General features: G+C 45.4%; 1 protein-coding gene and 1 long non-coding RNA gene across 3 annotated transcripts in view; one reads left to right on the top strand and one right to left on the bottom strand.

Moving 5' to 3' along the window:
- Positions 1-22,547, bottom strand: part of LOC135182818 (uncharacterized) — a 49,184-nt gene that overhangs the window by 26,417 nt on the left and 220 nt on the right. The gene's annotated exons all lie outside the window — the stretch shown is intronic.
- LOC135182853 (uncharacterized) overlaps positions 21,984-22,547 on the top strand; it is a 7,639-nt gene continuing 7,075 nt past the window's right edge. Inside the window, exon 1 of the long non-coding RNA XR_010305323.1 lies at positions 21,984-22,375. This is a non-coding gene — a long non-coding RNA (uncharacterized LOC135182853). The remainder of the gene's footprint in view (positions 22,376-22,547) is intronic.

The raw sequence follows: 22,547 nt of genomic DNA, 5'->3' as shown, positions 1-22,547 counted from the left end.
GTTACAAAAAATCTGATAGGATGCTGTCACTCTTCCTTTGTGGATAAATACTCTAAATCTAATTAAGCTTTTAATCACAGCAGATAAAATAATTATGGTATTACCACCAAAGGAGATGTCCTAGATAGTTTTATGAAAAACATTCCATCTGTGCTCATCTGCTCAACTTGAGAGTTTTTGTATTGTTTGGGGGGGTTGTTTGTTTGTGGGTTTTGATTTGGGTTTTTTGTTGGGTTTTTTTTTTGGTGGGTTTTTGGGGTTTGTTTTTGTTTTTTTTGCTTGTGGCTCTAAGAAAAAAATCCTCAAAAACTGAAAATGGAAAAGAGTGAAATTCATCTTAAGATGGCCAGTAAGCGTGCACACAGCAGCTCTCAAGCAGACAAGGGACTCAGTCGAGAGCTTTCAGATCCAGATCAAATACCTGTTGCCTGAGCACAGACAGCACTCCTGGCCCCTAACTAGGATGGCACACAACAGGAATTGTGATGCACTGCACTGGTATCAACCATGTTACCCTCCCCAACAGACGCTCACATATGCCAGATCTTTCCAGTGCTCAGCAAGGATTTGAAAGTAAAATAATTTCCTACATCTCCTAGCTACAGCAGACTCTTCTGTCAGTTAGCAGATTACAACATGACTTTTAATAACTCTAACAGGTACCTTTGTGCCTATAGTACCCCAAAAGACAGAGATCTCTGTCTACAACATCACTCAGATCTGACTGTTGTGAGGCTTTTTACAACAGCTGAAGTCTTCAAGATTTTCTACATCTTCTGGCAAACATCAGTGCTGTTGACATAGTCAGCCAGTGCAGCCACGCACAGAAATAAATCCAATCAAGATCTGAACCTGGGCCTCCAGGTTCACAAAGCTTCCCATTGATGCATCTGGCTTCACTGAACTTGCCTTTGTAATTTGAACCAAAAAAGCACTTGTTTCCATTCACTATTGTCCATACGCCACCACTAAATATACTTACATGTTAGCATTTATGTAACATTCAGTACATAATCCATATGGCTTCCTTCAGCAGGCAGCAACAGCAAGAACAGTGAGTTGCAAAGACAGTCTGGAGATAGAGCTTTCAAAGATTTATTTCTAAGCACCATATAACATTTGTTGCAGATGGACAGTGATGGAAGAGTTGTTACAACCTGCTCCAGATGGGATATGTTTTCTCTTTTGGATGAAACTAAAATGGATTTCTTTTATATGAAGTGTCTGCTTCTCCTGTGATCCCTCCAGAACAGAAGCTGGGCAGCAGAACAGATCCAGGTCTAGGCTAAGGAGTGTCAGAGCTCATAGTACAATAGTCTCTAATTATCCTTACTAGCCTCATCTGGAATCTCTACCCTTGCACCTACCACTCACTGGCCTGGAAGCTGCATTAAAGTCTTTGCCCTAGTCCCTTTCTGAGCTAGGATCTACGTATGCTGACCTTGGCCTGACCAACTTGACTTCTTGGGTGACATGAGAGCTGTGTTGGGACTATGACTTTCTCTGAGGCTTGTTGGTTGAACCAAGACATAGTCTTGAGGCCTGCTCAGCCATCTTCCCATTTGTGTTCAGTGAGCCTATATCCCTTTTCCAGGATTGCTGTCTCAACCTGCTGCCTGGCTTCCATCTCCCCTTCATTTCCAGAAATGTTAATTTTTACTTGCTCTGTGAGTTTGGCATGTATTAATTCCTGTAATTAAACAGAAGAAAGGAACATTCCTCTGGAACAACAGAGTAGAAAATAAAGAGTTTTCAAATGTCCTATGTGACAGCCATTGCCAGGAGGCCTTCCAGGAATGCAGAATCAAAACAACTCAAGCCTGCCACAAGTGCAGGCTTCTGACTTCTGACTGGCAAACCACCTAAATGGGAGCCTTTGAATGTTAACAACTCCTTTTAACAGATAACGGGTAAAAATGTGTTTGCTCTCACTGCCTACATCACAGAAAGAGGAAAAAAAAAATGACAGCAAATTAACTACTTCTGGATAATGCTTACCTACTATAAGACTACAAGACCATCACACTTTCACATCCACTAAAAGACAAAAAAGCTACATGCATATAAGAGACCACACTCAGAGTGGTAACTCAGGGCCTCGTGCTGCTATTACTCCCAATTTTAAAGATGATGATTTCTGTAACTGTAAAAACTGTTGTATCCCTTGTGATCACATGCTGTGTTAGACCTAGTCTTGACAGATAACAAGGAATTGATTCCAGAACTGAAAACATAACTGGTTGCTTAGTTACCAATGATCACTACACAATTATATTTGCTGTATGCAAACAGAACCCAGTGCAAACCAATTATCCATCATTACAACTCCAGAAATGTCAGAGTGAGTCAGGTAATAGGGAAATTTGAGTATAAAACCACAAATTACAATTGAAAGCCTTTTCCACCCCCCTGCAAATGTCCAAATAGCCACAACCCTGCCAACTGAGGAAAGTGAATACATTGCTTTGGAAAAAAAACAGGGTTGGTGTTTATGAGGAAAGTGAAAGCAATCCTGTTGTGTCTATGAACACCAGGAGAATAGAACGTAGTACATAAAAATGACAAGCTAAGAATTGCACAAAAGTGGTAAGGGGGAAAAAAGACCCTGAGAGAATGCTGTGGTAGACCTGATAGCCCACAATAGGCTTTTACATGTCCAGGCTTGCCCAGGCATGTTTTTCTGCTCTCCCTCCTTCTGTTTTGGGGAGAAGCAACCACAGGAAAGAAAACAAAGAACCTGGAGCCACTGAGTCTAAGAACTCTAGCCTGCCCAGACTTGTTTTGCTCCTGTGGTAAACAAGGTACACACACTTAGCTTGTGCCTGCCTTGTGCAAGGCCTATGCTTTTCCCAAATTTGGGTAAAGCAGGCCTATGACTTCCCCTAATATGGTTGTTTGTTTAACTGCTGTTCTGATTGGCTATTCTATGTCCAAAAGCCCATTAGTCTCAAGCAACATTGATAAAAGAGATACGCAGGTAAACACAATGTCCTCTGCCATTGTATTCATGCTTGCTGCTGCCTGCTGCTATTGCTCCCTGTACCTGGCAGTGATTCTGCCATTGCCTTCTGCAGCATTATGCTAACGCTATCATCTAGATCTGCTGAACTCCCTGAAAACTGCCTGCCTTGAGTTTACCAGGAACAAGCTCTAAACACCTCCATGTGATCAGCCTGCATGGCCAGTGTGATATTGTGCTAAGACTGCACATCGCAAGATATCCTGCCTGAACCTGAAAGTCTCCTGCCAAGATGGGAAGTCCTGGATACACAGATAGTACAGAGGACCAGGTCAGAGATTGTCTGTCTCCTTTCCCAACACTGTGAAGCCTGGGAAGAATCAGAAGTCTCATTGGCTGACAAGACAGTATCACAGTATCATCAGGGTTGGAAGAGACCTCACAGACCATCAAGTCCAACCCTTTACCACAGAGCTCAAGGCTAGACCATGGCACCAAGTGCCACCTCCAATCCTGCCTTGAACAGCTCCAGGAACGGTGACTCCACCACCTCCCAGGCAGCCCATTCCAGTATCCAATGACTCTCTCAGTGAGGAATTTTCTCCTCACCTCGAACCTAAATTTCCCCTGGCACAGCCTGAGGCTGTGTCCTCTCGTTCTGGTGCTGGCCATCTGAGAGAAGAGAGCAACCTCCTCCTGGCCACAACCACCCCTCAGGTAGTTGTAGACAGCAATAAGGTCACCCCTGAGCCTCCTCTTCTCCAGGCTAAACAATCCCAGCTCCCTCAGCCTCTCCTCGTAGGGCTTGTGCTCAAGGCCTCTCACCAGCCTCATCACCCTTCTCTGGACATGCTCAAGCATCTCAATGTCCCTCCTAAACTGGGGGGGCCCAGAACTGAACACAGTACTCAAGGTGTGGTCTAACCAGTGCAGAGTACAGGGGCAGAATGACCTCCCTGCTCCTGCTGACCACACCATTCCTGATGCAGGCCAGGATGCCATTGGCTCTCTTGGCCACCTGGGCACACTGATGGCTCATGTTCAGGCGGGTATCAATCAGCACTCCCAGATCCCTCTCTGTCTGGCTGCTCTCCAGCCACTCCGACCCCAGCCTGTATCTCTGCATGGGGTTGTTGTGGCCAAAGTGGAGCACCCTGCACTTGGAGCTATTGAACCCCATCCCATTGGACTCTGCCCATCTGTCCAGGTGGTCAAGGTCCCGCTGCAGAGCCCTTCTGCCCTCCAACCCAGTCACATCTGCCCCCAGCTTAGTGTCATCTGCAAACTTGCTGATGACTGACTCGATGCCCTCATCCAGATCAGTAATAGAATTCCTTGAAAGTGTCTGGGTACTGTGTGAAGCTGTAGCTAGCCCTGTGAGTTGAGAGATAATATTTTGTGAGTTAATACTTAAAGCCTCTTGTAATTCACCATTGCCTTCTGCCATAAGCAGAAAGGAGCTCCTTGAATCCATCTAGTAGACAAGCAGTATATTGGCCGCAAGCGGCATTGGACCACAGGAACCTTCTCTTCCAGTTCAATTAATGTTTATATATTTTTGCATATTATTTCTAGATCTAGTTATTCCCCTGTAAAAGGTTTCCATGACTGTGTGAAGAACCAATTATTATTAAAATTAGTGGTTGGGGGTGATAAGAGTTCTGGATATCAAAAATTAATAAAGAATATTAATTTTGGAAAAGTATAATCTCACATTAATTAATTACTCCTCCATTACAGATAATTAAAGAGATTCAGAATTAATAATGGTGTGAAGGAGTTGAAATACACTGGGTTCTAACAACAGCATAGTGCCTTTACAAAAATGAAGTGGAATTGCAGCCAGTAGCAGTGCAATGAATGTAGAGTAAGTAGAAAGCTATCTCTGTCAGCTGCTCAGCAATAACTGTCTTAGGAACTCTACAACATTAATTTGTTTGTTCATTTGTTTGGATACAAAAGCAGGAGATAAGAGTGGTCTTAAATGTAAGTCAGTTTAGAAAATACATTTTGTAATACCAGAACTTTCCTTTTGGCTGGTAAAAGAGCTAGACTACAGCAGAATGCAGAAAAGTGCACAATTTCACAGTGAAGTTATTCAACCTCTAAAATAATTTTCTAAGGGTTGTGATGATTGTGGGAACAGGTCAGGTACGAGCAGCAGCTCTATATCTTTGTGAGACAGACTGGAAGAGCTAGCAGGTGCAATGGTTCCAGAGATCTGTTAACATCTCTCCCACTCCTGAAACACAGATATATGGATATTGCTATTTAATACACTGTGAGAAGCCACACTCTTATTTCTCACAATTTGGTGTTATTCTTTCATGTTCCATCCCCCAAGATCAAATAATTTAATCTCACATAACTCTGACCTTCCTTTAGCAAGGTCTGTCTTTCATCCTGCCAGATCTGTGGATAAGCTGCTGTACTTGGATGCCCATTCATGAGAGCATGCACCACATAGATGCTGGCAGGTTAGATATTCACAGGCTAACCTGTGGACTGAATTTATCACCATGGCTGTAAACAATCTGTGCTCAGCATTCCTGGTGTTCAGTCTCTCTTCTCCCAAGCAGGTCATCTTCCCTCTCCAAAATATGTAATAACAGAAGCAGCCACAGAGATTTCTTCCTTATGTTGGTGTCAAGTGCAGCTACACTATATCTGATCATGTCCTCAGGAGAATGTAAGCTCTCTGAAGACAGGAATAGTCAGGGCTGAATTTGCACTGACTGTTCTGCTTCTCTCCAGTAAAATCTGCATGTCCTGTGCACATGAATTGTAAGGGCCATAAGCTCAATACTGCCCTGAGTACCCTACAGTTTAGAGAGGAGGAGAAAAAGGAGGAAATAGCTCAATCTGACTTCTTTATGCAACACAGTGGTAAAAATTGGTTAAAAAAAAATCTACAGGGGACACACAACATCCTTTTTGCCTTTGACACCAACATGAGATTGGTTCTTATTTGGCCTCAAGAGTGGCAGCAAAGAACAATGCAGAGGTTGATAGCAAATGAAGAGAAACAAGTGCTCTCCTGCCCACTGAAGAGATGTTTAGAAAGTTAAAATGGTGCTTGAGAGTCAGAAAATACATTTTGTTGTCCAGTTTGAGCAGAAGCTGAGGGAAAGACAGGCTACAAGAGCCACCAGATCCATTTTGCATTTGCTGTGGCAGCTCTTATGCTGTGAAGAAGTTTATCAGCAGTCTCAACAGGATGTATGCAAGTCTCCAGAGAGATGCTTGCTTAACGCTTGTGCATAACTGTCCCCAAAACTGAACTTGTGACTGGCCACCAACTGGATTTAACTCCATTCACCACAACTCTTTAGGCTCAGCCAGCCAACTTTAACCCAAAGAAGTGTCCACCCATCCAAGCCACATGCAGCCAGTTTCTCCAGAAGGATGCTGTGGGATAGTGTCAAATGCTTTACTGAAGTCCAGGTAAACAACACTCACAGCTTTTCCCTCATCCACTAGGCAAGTCACCTTGTCATAGAGGAGATCAGGCTTGTTGAGCATGACCTACCCTTCATAAACCCATGCTGACTGAGCCTGATCACCTGCTTGTCCACGTATTGTGTAATGACACTCAAGATGATCTGCTCCATGACCTTTGCTGGCACCAAGGTCAGACTGACAGCTCACTAATTCCCAAGTCTTCCTTCCAGCCCTTCGTGGAGATAGTTGTCACATTTTCCAATCTCCAGTAAAAAGAGACCTCCCCAGCTAGCCAGGATTACTGGTAAATGATGGAAAGTGGCTTGGTGAGCACTTCCACCAGCTCCCTCAGTACCCCTGGGTGTATGCCATCTGGCCCCATAGATTTCTGTACATCTAAGTGCTGTAGCAAGTCACTAACCATCTCCTCTCAGATTATGGGGGCTTCATGCTGCTCTCCATCCCTATTCTTCCAGCTCAGGAGGCTGGGTATACAGCAAACAACTGGTCCTACTACTAAAGACTGAGGCAAAGAAGGTGTTGAGTATCTGAGCCTTTCCCTCATCCTTGACTACTCATTTCCCCTGCATCCAATAGAGGACAGAAATTCTCCTTAATCCTCTCTTTGTTGTCAGTATATTTGTAGAAGCCCAAATGGGCTTCAGCTGTTAAAGAGCTGGGGGAGTTCTGTTGTCTCTTCTGCCCACTGTAGATCTACCCCAAATTAGCCCTGTCTGCTACTAATCTCTTGTTAACTATTAAAGACTCTCTGTTATGTAAACCTGGACCACATGAAAAAAGGCCCCAGGAAATAATGGGCTTACCTCATCATATTGCAGCTGGCAGCACTGCCTAGAACACAGCGGAAACTTGATTTATTAAAATTAATGAAGGAACTGGCTAGCCTTGAATAATTCATTACATATCAGCTTGTGCTGAGGTAATAGGAGCCCAGTAAGATCCTCTCTAGCACTGCACAGTGCCTGAAATCTTTAAACAAAATTAAGTCAAAGATTGGCTAAAGATTGAAGGGCTTTCTCCAGGTGAAGTGGGTGGCCCTGATTTCTGTGGCTGAGATCATCCAGTTGCCACCTGAGAAAATCAACAAGGTTTCTCACACAGAAGCCAGCCTGCTAACATCACTGATTTCTGCTGGGACACGAAGCATTCTGCCTAAGACATCAACTTCTGCAGAATGGCTTCATTTTTCACCATTCTTACTGAAATGAAGTTTAGATTTTACTATCTGCCATAAGACAGGGATGTCTGAGGATGTTGAGCAGCTTTTCAGATCGTTCTGTATGAGAATAAATTAACTGGACATGCAAAGAAGTAGGCACTACCATCTGAACATGCAGATCTTAAGGTGCAGTCGCTGCTGCTGCTGCTGCTGCTCAGGGCATTTGTCAGTGCCAGCAGAATCAAATTAGCAACAGCCTGGGCAGTGTTAGGGCTGGATTTCAGAGCATGTCAGGAGGCCTGGAATAGAATCTTGCTAACTTAATCTGGTGTCACTTGATGAAACAAGGACTCTTTTTCAATTCTGCTGAAGTCAAAAGCAAAACCTTTAATAAATATGTAAAGACACCAGCAATTTCTGGCACTGTAATTCAATGGCTGATATTCCTCTTCCTGTATGTTCTCCTCTGCAGAGGTCAGAGCAATTGCAATTAATAAAGAGGAAAAACAGATAAATGCAATGAGCCTGCTCCTGCTTCACAGCTGCTGATACAAAATCCCCTAACACAGTTATGAAATTCTCCACTAACTACAGTTGAAGACCTTTGCTGAAGTCCATCACTTTCTTTCCAGCTGGTGACATGAACTGGACCCACAAGCCAGCAACATTTTCAGTGATGGTACAGCAGCTCTGAACTGTACTAAGACAGATGGACACAAAAGACTTTGACTTGGACAGATTCACTCTGTGCTGGGTCAGGAATTGGCTAGATGGCCGAGCCCAAGGAGTTGTGGTGAATGGTGCTACATCCAGTCGGCAGCCAGTCACTAGCAGTGTTCCCCAAGGGTCAGTGCTGGGCTCAGTCCTGTTCAACATCTTTATTGATGATCTGGATGAGGGGATTGAGTCCTGCATCAGTACGTTTGCAGATGACACCAAGCTAGGAGCAGTGTTGATCTGTTGGAAGGTAGGAGAGCCCTGCAGAGGGACCTGGACAGGCTGGATGGGTGGGCAGAGGCCAATGGGATGAGATTTAACAAGGCCAAGTGCAGGGTCCTGCACTTTGGCCACAACAACCCCAAGCAACGCTACAGGCTGGGGACTGAGTGGCTGGAGAGCAGCCAGGAAGAAAGGGACCTGGGGGTACTGGGGAAGAGTAGGCTGAAGATGAGCCAGCAGTGTGCCCAGGTGGCCAAGAGAGCCAGCCAATGGCATCCTGACCCGTATCAAGAACAGTGTGGCCAGTAGGACAAGGGAGGTTATTCTTCCCCTGTACTCAGCACTGGTCAGGCCACACCTTGAGTACTGTGTCCAGTTCTGGGCTCTTCAATTCAAGAGAGATGTTGAGGTGTTGGAAAGTGTCCAGAGAAGAGCAACAAGGCTGGTGAAGGGCCTGGAACACAAACCCTATGAGGAGAGGCTGAAGGAGCTGGGGCTGTTTAGCCTGGAGAAGAGGAGGCTCAGGGCTGACCTCACTGCAGTCTACAACTAACTGAAGGGAGGCTGTAGCCAGGTGGGGGTTGGTCTCTTCTTCCAGGCAGCCAGCAACAGAACAAGGGGACACAGTCTCAAGTTGTGCCGGGGGAAGTATAGGCTGGATGTTAGGAGGAAGTTCTTCCCAGAGAGAGTGATTGGCATTGGAATGGGCTGCCCAGGGAGGTAGCGGAGTCACCATCCCTGAAGATGTTCAAGAAAAGCCTGGATGAGGCACTTGGTGCCATGGTCTAGTTGATTGGCTAGGGCTGGGTGCTAGGTTGGACTGGATGATCTTGGAGGTCTCTTCCAACCTGGTTGATTCTATGATTCTATGATTCTAAGACTCAAAATCTTGATGAATAGGGAGAGATCTTGATGCCCTGTTGACTGCCTCAAGCCAGATTTTATTTTCAGATGCCATTCTTGCTTCAGACAGAGCAGATGATTTCGGCTAGGCCTCAGTGTCTGAAGTATTTTGGTGGAAGTACTCTGATACAGGCAATTGGCATCATAGAAACACAGAATCAGTCAGAGTTGGAAGGGACCACAAGAATCATCTATCCCCCCTGCCACAGGCAGGGACACCTCATGCTAGATCAGGCTGTCTAGAGCCTCATCCAGCCTGGCCTTAAACACCTCCAGGGATGAGGCTTCAATCACCTCCCTGAGCAACCTGTTCCAGGGTCTCATCATCCGCATGGTGAAGAACTTCTTCCTAACATCCAGTCTGAATCTACCCATTTCTAGCTTTGTTCCATTCTCTCTAGTCCTGTCACTACCTGACATCCTAAATAGTCCCTCCCCAGCTTTCTTGTAGGCCCCCTTAAGATACTGAAATGTCACAGTAAGGTCACCTCAGAGCCCTCTCCTCTCCAGACTGAACAGCCCCAACTCCCTCAGTCTCTTCTCATAGGAGAGGTGCTCCAGTCCTCTGATCATCCTCAAGGCCCTTCTCTGGACACATTCCAGCACATCCACATCCCTCTTGTAATAGGGGCTCCAGAACGGGACAAAGTGCTCCATCATGGGACATCTCACCTAGCCCCAGAAGAATCCCAGTTTCCTCTCCTCTCCAAAAGTATTGTTTCATCAATTACTTAGAATGATAGAATCAACCAGGTTGGAAGAGATCTCCAAGATCATCCAGTTCAACCTAGCACCCAGCCCTATCCAATCAACCAGACCATGGCACCAAGTGCCTCATCCAGGCTTTTCTTGAACACCTCCAGGAACGGTGCCTCCACCACCTCCCTGGGCAGCCCATTCCAATGCCAATCACTCTCTCTGTCAAGAACTTCCTCCTAACATCCAGCATATACCTACCCTGGCACAACTTGAGACTGTGTCCCCTTGTTCTATTGCTGGTTGTGTGGGAAAGGAAACCAATCCCCACCTGGCTACAACACCCCTGAGCCTCCTCTTCTCCAGGCTAAACAGCCCCAGCTCCCTCAGCCTCTCCTCATAGGATTTGTGTTCCAGGCCCTTCACCAGCCTTGTTGCCCTTCTCTGGACACGTTCCAGCACCTCAACATCTCTCTTGAATTGTGAGACTGTTTTAAAAATTAAAGCCAACTTGCCTTTAAAAAAAGGCAGCACTTTTTCCTCTTGCTGTCTGTTAATAGCCTCTCTGTGAGGGAGATCATAGGACACTGAGTTATACTCTGGAGCTTTTTGTAGACATAGGTTAAAATAATTTGAAGAAGCCACTAACTGACACTGTGACTTCCACCCTGACGTGTGTGAATTAAGCAAATATTTTATCTCTAACAGATGCAGAGTAGGAGACATTGTGGACAGTTTACAACCTAGTAACATATGAAAACAATGTCTGGTGTCCTCCCAGACAAGCCATGCCAATTCCTATGTCTCAGCTCTGATTCCCGTGAAAGGAGAGACTAAAACTTCCTTCCAGCATCTACAAGAACTAGACACTTCCTCTCCTTGTTGTGTTGGAGCACCAAGGTAAGTCAGGTAAGGTTTCCTAAAACTGATGTGTAAATATTTGGAACAAACTGGCACCAAAACACTGTCTGAGCACAAGATGGCATAGATCGTGCTACGTTGAAGGAGATGGGACGTTGAAGGACGTGGGTGCCTTCCTCTCTCAAGCTGTAAGGAAACAGAGGTTATGTCTTTGCAGCTGTTTTTGGTTTCTCAACATTCTTTTCTTCTCATTTTCCCTTCTTTCTCTCCCCCCTTTTTTTTTTTTTTTTTAAAACAGTCACCTGTTACCTTCTGGTAAGGGCACCTGACTAGTGATGATGTAGAGCTGCTTTGGAAGCTTGTTTAGGAGGCACTGTGCCCTTCTGACTTGCCAGACAACAGCAGTTGCTATGTGACTTCCTTTGCTTTGTTCCTTCAAGAGACCAGTTAGCATTTACAGTATTTTCTCAAAGGCATCATCCATGAAATATGCTCATGTAAGAGTGCTTCAGGGAATTCCAGCTGCAAGGTGAGAGTAAAGGATTTCATGATTAAAAAAACCAAACCAAGACAAAACAAATACAAAATGCCACAGAAATCCTTGAGGAGATGCTGTTTTCATTTCAAGTGATTCTCTGAGGCAGGGACTGTAACTGAAGTAGGAAAGAAAGCATTTCACCACTTCCAGTATAATACTATATTTTCCAGGAAGACTTTAGAAATCCATTTTAATGCAAACCATTTGGGGAAGGGGGAGCCTGGATCCTCTTTCAAACATTCACCTGTTTTACCCTTTCTCAGCCTAAACAGTGAAAATGTCAGAGAACAGCACAAAGCAGACTAGCTTTTACTCCAGATAGAAAGGAAGGCAGTCAAGAGTAGCACCATTCAAATGCTTCTTTAAGTTTGTTAGTTGCAGGGGGCGAAGGTTAGCCTAAAAGACATAAAATGGATGCAATCAAACTGGCCAGAGCTGTGGTGTGGCTGGGATCACAAAACCTTCCCTTAAGTTGCCTGAAGACTTGAAGAGATATACTTGTTCCCCATGGGTAAAACAGTGAGGGAACAGAAGGGCCCTTCTTCCAGTTCTGCACTCAGCAGTGTTGTGCTGAAGGCAAGCTCAGTGCTACTGATGGGTGAGCCCAGCTAAGTGTTAAACTTGGGGAAAAAATGAAAAGGTTTTTTTCATTTTCTCTAAGGATACAGTGGAAATAAGCCAAAAAGTGTGTGTATTTGTGCTGCTTTGCCTAAGGCAGCATAAGCACCTTCTCTGGTGAATCACTAGGTCCCCAAAGCTTTTGCTCCTCCTAAATGAATGTCAGGTATCCTGGGGAAATGCTGCCAGGAACAAGAACACTGTGACAACACTGGGCTAATGCATGATGGGTGTCTGTGGCTGAGGGTCTACAGGATTCTACCCCAAGTGCCCTAGGATAATATCTGGGATCTACTTGCCAGTATCAGTTTTAGTGCTTAATCTTCTAAAGAGCATTTTCCCAGCCTGTTGTCCACTATCTCTCAGAAAGATGGTGACAGCAGTTCCTCACTGTTCAGGGGTCAGTACAAGCAAGGTATCTGCAGGTAGGTGCACAGGATAGCCTTGGAGGTGAAGGAAGAAGTGGACAAAAGAGTGACCATGTCATGGACAAGTCACAGCAAGGTTTGGAAATAAATCTTTATCTTACAGAAGTTAAGAGGGGCAGAGACAAACCCACTCCAATAAATCTAAGGCTTCCTTGCAGTCTCAGCAGTCACGTTAACACGCACTAGGTGAAGATCTGTTTGATGTTCATTGGTTGGCTGCTTTAACTGAATATAGGCTTCTAAGTCCTGAAGTCAGCTATGTGACAAGACAAACTGATACTTATCTCCTTTACTTTGGCTCACCCAGCGCTGCATGGTCAGTATACAGGTGCCCATGCGCTACAGTTGTCCATAGAGCTGACAAGTTGTTGTTTTTATCAAGAGAAACGTTTCACACCTGAAATGACTGGACTCTGATTTGAGTCAAAGCTGGTCTGGCCTGAGATGAGTTTTTGCTCCAGGTAACACCCACAAGGCACCAATAACTATCACCAGCAACCAGGTGAATAACCGTTGAGCTGCAGGGCTACTCATCAGCAGCGCAATGACTGCACTTGGATACCAAACGGCTGCTGCTGATGTGACACTTGCATCACTCATGCAACACAGTCAGTGTCCCTCTGAACTTGCTGAGAGACACAGTGGTCTCATGCCAGAACACCACACAGATCGAGAAGGTCACTTACCACAGACCAGTGTTTTGAGCTGTGAGGTTATGAGCATGGCTGAGGTAGCTTTCTAAGATGGTCTTAGTGCCTGGGCTTCCTGCTGCAATTCACGTCAAGGGGCTGGCATGCAGAGGGACACAGGGTTGCTGAGTACAACTTCTGCCTTTCTCCTCCCTTTGTCTTTTGGCTCTTTTCTGTCCGAGATGATGCAGGATAGGATCACAGAGGACAGAAAACAGCCTCACTGCTTCTGAGTAATGCACTGCTCTGTGAGCTAATTTGATTAGGAGGAGCAAGGGGTTTGCAGCCAGGCCTGGCAAGCCACCAGCAGCCAGGAGCTGTGTGGTGCAGAACCAGCATGTGGTTCCAGGGCTGGCCATGCACTTGCAACAATATACTGACACACCTAGCCTGGCTCCACTGGGATGCCTCAGCCTGTGCAGCAAATTCCTGCTAATGTGGCTGCAGCTTATCCTGCAGCCACCCCTGTAGTAACCAGCAAGATACCGTCTTAGCCTCCTTATCTCAGCCTCTGGTAGGGCTTTGTATTGAGAGAACTTAGGCTCTGTTTCCCATACCCATTACAACTTCAATGACATAAAAGCAGAGGAAGAAAGGTATTATTCTGTACCAAGGAGTGCTGGGTCTTTCTCTAAAGAAAGTGAGGGAGGATCCCTCAGTAAGGTGCACTCTTCCACCACAAGCTTTGCTGTTCAGTTCCCTCACTAGGAGTGAGGACCTGAGGCTAAGAGTCTCCCTGCTGCCTCAGGGCTCCACGGACAACAGGGCAGCGGCGCAGTCCACCATGAGCCCACCAGCCAAGTTCAGCACATGTGGACAGGTGCAAGAGGCTGGCCAGTGCCTTGAGAAAGCTTTCCTGGACAAGCATGTGCCTGGAAGAGTGCTGCTGGAAGACACCTCCAACTGCAGTTCTCCTTTCTTGCAGGACAATTATCCTCAGCGAGGACCACTGCTGTGTGCTAGGCCTAGAAGCAGGTTCATCTCCATTAAATGACCACAAACCTGTGCTCACACTTGGTATGTAGATCAGAAAGGAAACTGGGAATCTTGGACTATTGCATATAAACAAGCCATACCACAGGCTTGAGTTTATCCTCACTTATATGAATATAAACAATCTGACCAGAAGCAAGCAAAGGTACCTGATTTTGCAAGGTGTATGGAGTTACCGAGGGAAGCTACAGTGAATCTGGCCACCTCTTCAAGCCATTTAAAACATCACAAGGCAGAATGAATCAATAATATCTATTGAGCTGGGAAAGTTAATCTGCATCCAGAGCATCATAACAAATTAAAAGGAAATAAAATCAGTACAATTCCACTGGCTCTCATTACTATCACAGTAGAGAATAATTAAAATCCATGGACCACATTGAACACTGGAAGAACTCTCCTAAAGCCAGAGGACATGTAAAAGGTTTTTTCCAGATGCTAAATGTTTTATACAGCAGCAGAAATGGCTAAATGGGCAGAGAAGATAGGGCAGGGTAAGAAAGGAACCTATTTAGGAGCCAAACATTCTGCTTTTTCCCGTTTCTCACCAGGAATGATGCTACTTTGCTGCCTGGTGGGCTGAATTTCAAAAGCTGCAGGCATTTGTATGTGGGACTCCTACTTCAATTACAAGGCTTTTCCAAGTCAATTCACATCTGCCATTCATTAGCCCTAGCTAACAGTCCTGTCCTGCCTCTACCCTACTCCACTCCCTGCTCCCTCTGAGCTCTTTTCTCCTCCCAGCTCCTCAGCACAGCCATCCCTGCTACACCTTCTGTTCGTTGCTACAGAAACTTCTTGCCCAGAGGGTACTTTGCCTTCCTGTTGCCTGATGAGGTTGTCAAGCCATCTTGCTGTGCTTTACTATAAACTCTTCATTCTCTGGCCTTCTTGTATTCCTGAAGAAGAAACTGCTGAAAAAGGACTATCATGCACTCCAAAGACATAGCCATTTGCACTCCCATTACAGCTTTGTTCCAACCCTGCATGAATTGTGAGCTAAAGCTGTGCTATTATAACAGGGATTCAACATGACACAAGATCTGCTGTCCTCACCTTTGTACCCTTCCCCATGGGCCTTTGTGCAAGCTCAGTCCAGTGGCCGATTCTCACTGAGTGGAAGGACAAGATGTGATCCATAGAGAGCACATCACTGGTCACCACACACAGCACCGTGTCCAACTAATCAGTACTGCAGCATGAGGTGAGAGTGCAGCCACTGCAGAGGCACTCAGACCAGCAGGTGATGATGACAATAGCTGCTGGCATGCAGTGAGACTGGGGATGTGAAGGACAAAATTTGGTTCAGAGTGTTTTGGGGTTGGGAATAGGCATTAAAGGAGAGAGGCACTGGACTGAAGACATTAGCTTGGGGAAGTCTGTGTTTGCAAAAGATTATATTTCAGCCTTCTTGTCCAGCCTTCAAGTTTATGAATGTCTTATCTTCTACTACCACACCCTGTGTGAGGCTTCCACCCACAGAAGGCAATGCTGGCATCAGCAGGATTAGGTGGCTACTAAGTACCATATGTGGCAAACTCCAGCCTGCACATGTTATGTTACTGCTGAGCACTTTTACACGTGGACACATTTACTATGCAATAATTATGACAATCTACAAAGATAATCCAAAGTGGATTGTTAATGCTATTTTACAAATGTATGTAGTATGGTCCTGCAGGTGCAACCATGGACTGAGGGTTGTATTTCCAGAAGTAACTTGCTCTTGTTCACAGTCTGGAAAGGTAGACATCACACTTGACCTAGCTTCACCTTAGTATGCCTTATGAAAGTTCAGTCACTCTAGGAACACATACCCACTTGCATATTCTCATTCAGATCCACCAATGAACAGCACAAATGTCACATTCTTAAAAGCACTCAGTGCCTATATTCACAGCTGTAATATCAGAACGTGCTACATCATTTCACCAAAAATAATTGTTTGCATCTTTCAGAACAATTCAGCAGGCAGAGCTCCTCTGGAAATCCACCCTGTACATAAGTGCTTGTCTAGGGGCCCAACCTTCCTCATTTCTCTAGCGTTCCTCATTAAAACAGCAGACTATGTCTCCTGGCCCAGAAAGTCAGGACTTCTCTGCTAGGACACCTTTTAAGCTAGCTCAGTGAAACTGTGCAGCTTGAGCTTCTGCTGTGTCATGGAAGCAAGTGCATTCACCCTGGTTGCTGTGGGACAGAAAGGCTGAATCTTGTTCTGTGAGGAAAGCAGAAGGCATGGCCAGGCAAGGGGAAGTTTTTCTTCTACAGATACTAAGAGGGAAAAGTATGTCTAGTTATTTCTCATTTAGGGGGCTAGGATCAGCATTTTTAACCATGTGCTACTTAGCAACTTTGAGTTGATTTGTACAACATTTGACACTCTCAAGGGGTTACTCTTTATGGCAGTGTTAGCTTGAGGCATAACTGGAGTTTTGTCTCAAGTAAGACTTTACTCAAAAAGGATTTTTTGACACAGTCCTTATATAAGGTGAGATACAGGTAAAAGCTCTGCTCCTAATGCAAGGTGGAAATAAAAGCTGGGGACTCTCATTTCTTTGGACAGGCCAGAAAGAGTAAGTAGCTTCTTCCCATGGAGGTCAAAAGTCATCCTGTAGAAAAACATATAAACTATGCACCAATGCAGATTGCACTCTCAGAAGCATGGAGGGGATGGCTGATGTGACTGCAGGCTATACTAGTGCCTACAGTGACTGTGTTCCTTGTGGACTTGGCAACAAGGCAGGACAAAACCTGGAATAAACATCAGATCTTTCCTGAAAGACAACTGTCTGTGGAGGCACTTTTTTATTAGCAGACCTGGTTCCAAGAGGTAGAAAAGGGATGTTGACTCTTCCCATACCTGCTGGGAGGTGTCCTGAGACTCAAGTGGCAGAACAAACAAGCAAGCTATGCACCTTAAACTTAAAAAGCTAATTAGTTCAGGGGATGTTTATCAGTAAGGAAAGTTCCATGGCCTACAGCTTCCTCTTTCAAAAGCAATTTTCTTTTTGCTCCCATGATTTTGGCTGATGTCTGTTCTCAGTGACACTAAGCTTTTGGAGAAGCTGAACTACTGACTTTTGAGGTCTTCCCACTGCAAGTATGGCTTCTGGAAGCATAAAGCACCAATTTCCAAAACATGTGTAGCCCTTAAACTAGGTAGAGAACTGTTGCACCGGGGCTCACAGACAGCTTATCTGAACCCTGTCTGTCCACAGAGAACACAGCTGTTGCACCAGCTGCAGTAAAAAACGGGGCACAAAAATGTAAAACAGTTAAGTACCACAAATCAGGACTTTGGAGGGAGTGCACTAAGATTTTCCTGTAATTGAGAAGTCTCAATTCAGTTCAGGCATGAGGTTTTTCCAGGTCAAACTATCACAGCATGGATTCACCATGAAACCATATTGATCCTTTATGAGAAGCAGTTACCTTCTTGGCTCTTAAAAGGCACTTTCTTGAACTAAGTCTCCAAGAGGGGCCTCCTCTTGAAAAGGGTTGCTTCTGTCCACTCCTAGAAGTAAGCTGGAAGGATCAGACACACTATCACAAGTGACAGGAGATCTTTAGCAAAGAGCTCATAAATATCCCCAGGTTCTGATGTCCTCTTCAGTCCAGAAAGTCCACTTCAACTCAGTACTAGCCATGTCTGGTTCTAATTCTGCTGCAGTGAAACTCTGAACCTCTACGTTGCCTCTAGATCTCTCTGCAGGATGGGCTTATTGAGGGAGGTGTCTGTGACACTAGGAGCTACTGTGCTAGGTCAGAATGGAGATGTCTCTCTTCAGTGCTTGAAGGTCTTTAATTTCCTTCTTCCTAGGGAAGAACCTCGCATGAAAAGTTCAGCTGTGTGTACTCCAAGTCTTGTGAATTACTCACTGGTGGTCAAAGCCACTGTCATCTTTCAGTCGCTAACTGGCTTCCTAAACATGCCTGCAGAAACAGTCAGATTGCTGTGTGGCAAACAAACTGGGTTTTGACAGGACACTGCCAGCACTGCTTCCAGACACCAGGGAATCCACAAGATGGGGTGCACAGTGTCTAAATGGAGCAACTCTATCACCACATCCACAGCTAGCAGTGTCCAGTTGCTTTCACAAGCACTGACAAAGAACCAACACTGTAAACTCCTACTAGCACCTAGCTTTGTATCCCAAAAGAAAAACAAATTTTTGCTTACATGTAATGTTAAGGATTTCAGCAGCAGAGAAGGCAAGGGTGTAGACACTGTCTCCAGCTAAAAACAAAACCTTGTACCTTCAAATAAAAAAATTTACAGCCTCTCTGTGACTTCCTGTCTAGGACAGGAGTTGGGGAAGGATTTCAATAGCTTTGGTTCCCTCAGTTTCTTCTCAGAAAGAAGTTTTTATGACAGGAACCTGATAAGGTTATCTCTAGAAGGTGAAGGTACTCTCTCAATCCTAGTTCCAAAAGGTCTGCAAAGGGCCCTGCATTGTTACATGGCAAAATTAATATCAGCAGATGGTGAAGATTTTTTTTTTCCTCTTGTATTTCACCTTGAAGCAGCTGTTAGAAAATCCAGAAAATTCCTCTGTCCCTCAGTGTATTCAGTACAGCTTTGACTACAATCTCATGAATATGGGAATTGCCTGATTCTCCAGCTATTCTTATTAGCTCAGCCTGAGGGTCCCAGCTTTCTATACCTAATTCCTGAAATCACAGACTTGCCACTGCCCTTGCTGTCCTTGAGCAGCAAATTGCTGCTCCTCATGTAAGTGATGTGGTGACACATTTCGCCAGAGGCCTCCCTTAAGAAGGGATGGCACTGTGGACAAGGCTACTGACCCTCGCACGCCAGTGCAGTTCCCAGAGCTACTCACCCTTTGTCACTATAACTTAGAGCACATTGTTTTGAAAATAACAAGTGTTTCATGGCACTCTGCAGTGGCTCAGGGCTTGCTGAACAGCTCTGAAATCTGACCAGTGGGATGGCAGCAGTAATGCAGTCCATCCATGGCAGCAGAGGAGATGCCTCACCCTGCTCCTTCAAGCCATGGAGCTTACTGCCTCCTGCATCCTGCTTCGTCTGCGACTCCCACAAAGTCTAGGGATTTGTAGTGCCTCCCATCTGTCACTTAATTTTCCCTTCATTGTCACTTATCTTGTCCCCCTCTGCCCAAGCACCTATTTTCTGTTCCTTTGTTAATTTTCCTAGTATCCCAGATCCTTCCAGCCCTGTCCATTCTCCCAAGATTCTGTGTTAAAGCTGTGCCTGTACTGGAAGATGATAATATCTGCCAGGAACCAGCTGTTAGGGCTGCTGCAAACTGCAAAGCAGCTAGAAGTTGAGGCTGTGCTAATTACAAAGCAGGTACTATAAAACTTCTAGATATTCTGGCCAGAGGTGCCTGGTTTATTCCCAGATACAATGAGCACATCCTTTGAATGCTGGTAGGCGAGATCTGGTTAGGAGAGTCACCAAGCCGTGGACAGCTTTACAATCCTGGCTATGGAGTGTTGCATACGATGCCTCCTCCCTTTGTAAAAATTCATGACTGCTGCTGCCAAGCTGCTTGGGACAAGGAGAATGTACTCAAGCACTGCAGTGGCAGCTGAGGAAATCTTTAATTGTGGTTTCAAGGGCTAGCTTTCTGCAGCACACAGACAGGTAGGAGCTTTTCTCAGAGGCCAAGTAGCTCAGGCTACCGAGTCAGGATCTTGGCAAGGCAGAAAAAAAAACCCACATAAGTTCTTCCTGTCTATTTTGTGATACAAAGTTCCACAAAGTTTGTCAAAAGAGCACCTGCAGCAACGATAAACTACTAGAAAACATAACCCAGCTTTTATTTATCTCTTTTTCATGATTCAGAACTGGCCTACACAGAAGCTGCAGGACTCACCTTGTAAGTCCATGATTATGTAATCAGAACCTCCCTTTAAATTAGTCATACTATAAGGCTGTAAATACAATAATTCCATCAATACTATGGACATTCATGCTGCATTTTTATTAACATAAACAGGTGCTAATGTACCATACACCTAATCTGATATGACAGTAATTGGCTGATGCCCAGCCATGGAAGCCCTGGAGCTATGCTTTGTCTCCTTTAAAAGAGCTGTCCTCTGAAACACTGGAAAGGAAACAAGCTGTGATACAATATCTTGTCTGCCAGCAACTCAATGATGCTTCCGGCAACTGCAGCAACTCTTCAAGGTTGGGAGGATTGTTGGTTTGTTCAAAGTGTATTTAAAAGTAGTACTTGAGCTACAAACTTAAAATATTAAGGAATTCCAGAACACCTTCTAAGACTAGATCAGACTTGGCAAGCACCCAATGGATATTAAATGCTGAAAAGCCATGCAACCGTTCATCTGCTCCTTTCTCCATCCTCTGTGTCTACAGGAACCTGTACATCATCACCTCGTCCCTAGTCTACAGTAGACTTTCCTTACACAGATGAAGCCTAAGAAGCTTAAAATTTTGTAAATGCTCTGGAGCTGCCCTTGTTGTCTTGTGCATTGTTTTACAGACAGAGCAGCAAGACTTAAATCTGAGATTGCAGATGGGGTTCTCTGGTTAAAGGTCTTAAAGGAGATCAACATAAGCAATACCTAAAGAGGGAAACCAGATCTCAAATACAGCCCACCTCTTGTCTGGGCCACGAAAGCAAGTGGACAGACTCAACAACACTAGGATCAGGAGTCTTCTGGGTTACAGTCACAATAGGAACAACTTATTTTGCTTTTGGAAATATGTCCTTCAAAGACAGTCTTAGTGAAGAAACATCTTTCTTTTGTGAGGGAGGCTGTCAAAGAAGTTGTAGCAGATACCTATGCCTTCTGTTTTTAGCTCACTAGCTCTATGCATGATTCACTGTCTGTCTGTCCAGTACCTTGCCTAATATAGCCTCATCCATGATAAGGCTCTTGAATTCTATCCCAATACAAACCAAAGAACAATCAGAGACTTCTATTAATCAGAAACCATTCTTCTCAACAATGTGGCACTAAAGGCACATCATTTTTGGTAGCACGCAAGAACAGCATCTCAAATCCCAAAGCATGCATGGCCTGCCAGTGTCCCAAACAGCTCATAACACAGAAAATGAAATTGAGAGAGAATTTTGTTAGAGGAGATAGGGAAGAACATCCTAAACAGAGGATTCAGGATGATGCCTTAGGTCCTGGATTGGAATTAAATCTTTCTAGGTCTCTGATATGCTCCTCCATCTGTAAAATAGGATCAGTAAAACCTCCCTGACTTGCAGCAGAGCTCCCACTCTTAACCGAAGCATTTTGAGAGCCATGAATGAAAGAAACCATTACCAAGCCCTCAGGCCTAACTATAATACCAACAAACAACGCCAAGTTGTTCCTAATGCCTTTCAATGCCACCATGACTAGGAAATGAAGGAAAGTAAAAGCGTAGATGCACCTAAGGCTGTTTTGCTGCAGTGTCAGTAAAAATGGTAGGAGCAGGTTTTATAGATTACCCTCTGGGCAATTCTGTCTTACCTACTATTTTCATTAATGCCATAAAACTTCTACCTATATGGATTCAAACATTTCCTTCCTAATGGCTCAGGTATCAACACCTACTATGAATTTGAGGAAATGCATCCCGGAGTTGAAAACGTTATGAATCACATGGACACGAACTAAGAAATTGCTGACTTTGACCCTGCAGATTTAAAGAGCTCGCTGCTGCTCAGCCACCCCTTACAACAACTGAACTCAGGCACAGCACATAACATTCAACCTTGGAAACAAAAGCCCCCCGGCATCTAAAGGGCCCTACGCTGCCAATCTGCAAAGTTGCTTCTGCTGCTGCTGTTTCAGGACCTCATCCGAAACCCTGGGTAGCGAGGGCGGCGGCAGCAGCCTGCAGCACGGGCGAACGCTGTGCCCAGAGCAGAGCGCCTCAGCTCGCTCCTCTGCGCCAGCAGGAGCCAGCCTAAGAGTGAGAAGCCAGCAAATGCGGGGAGCGGGAAGCATGCTGATGCCCCGGCAGCGAGCAGCTGTCGGCCGGGAAAGGTGCGGCAGGGTTCGGGCATGGTGCGCTAACCGCCAGATGCCCGCTCCAGCAGCGCTGCGCGCGTTCCACCGGTTGTGCCCGAAGGACCGCGCCGGGGCAGGCAGGCGGACCCAAGGCAGGAGACCCTGCGAGTAAGTCAATGCATTAAAGGCTGCGCCCGGCTGCGTTCGTGTGCCGCCTCGAGTGAGGGGCAGAAGCTAGGCAGCCAGGCAGCGCCAGGGAGGCCACCTCCAGCCCCGCAGCCCTCCCGACCGCGCAGCCATTTGCCTTTGTTGTAGCCCCGCGCCCGCAAGGTTCGGCGCC

This window comes from Pogoniulus pusillus, chromosome 2 (assembly GCF_015220805.1).
Source record: "Pogoniulus pusillus isolate bPogPus1 chromosome 2, bPogPus1.pri, whole genome shotgun sequence".
Classification (NCBI taxonomy): Eukaryota; Metazoa; Chordata; class Aves; order Piciformes; family Lybiidae; genus Pogoniulus; species Pogoniulus pusillus.
Note: the sequence above shows the minus strand (reverse complement) of the source record. Positions and strands in the feature narration are given on the sequence as shown.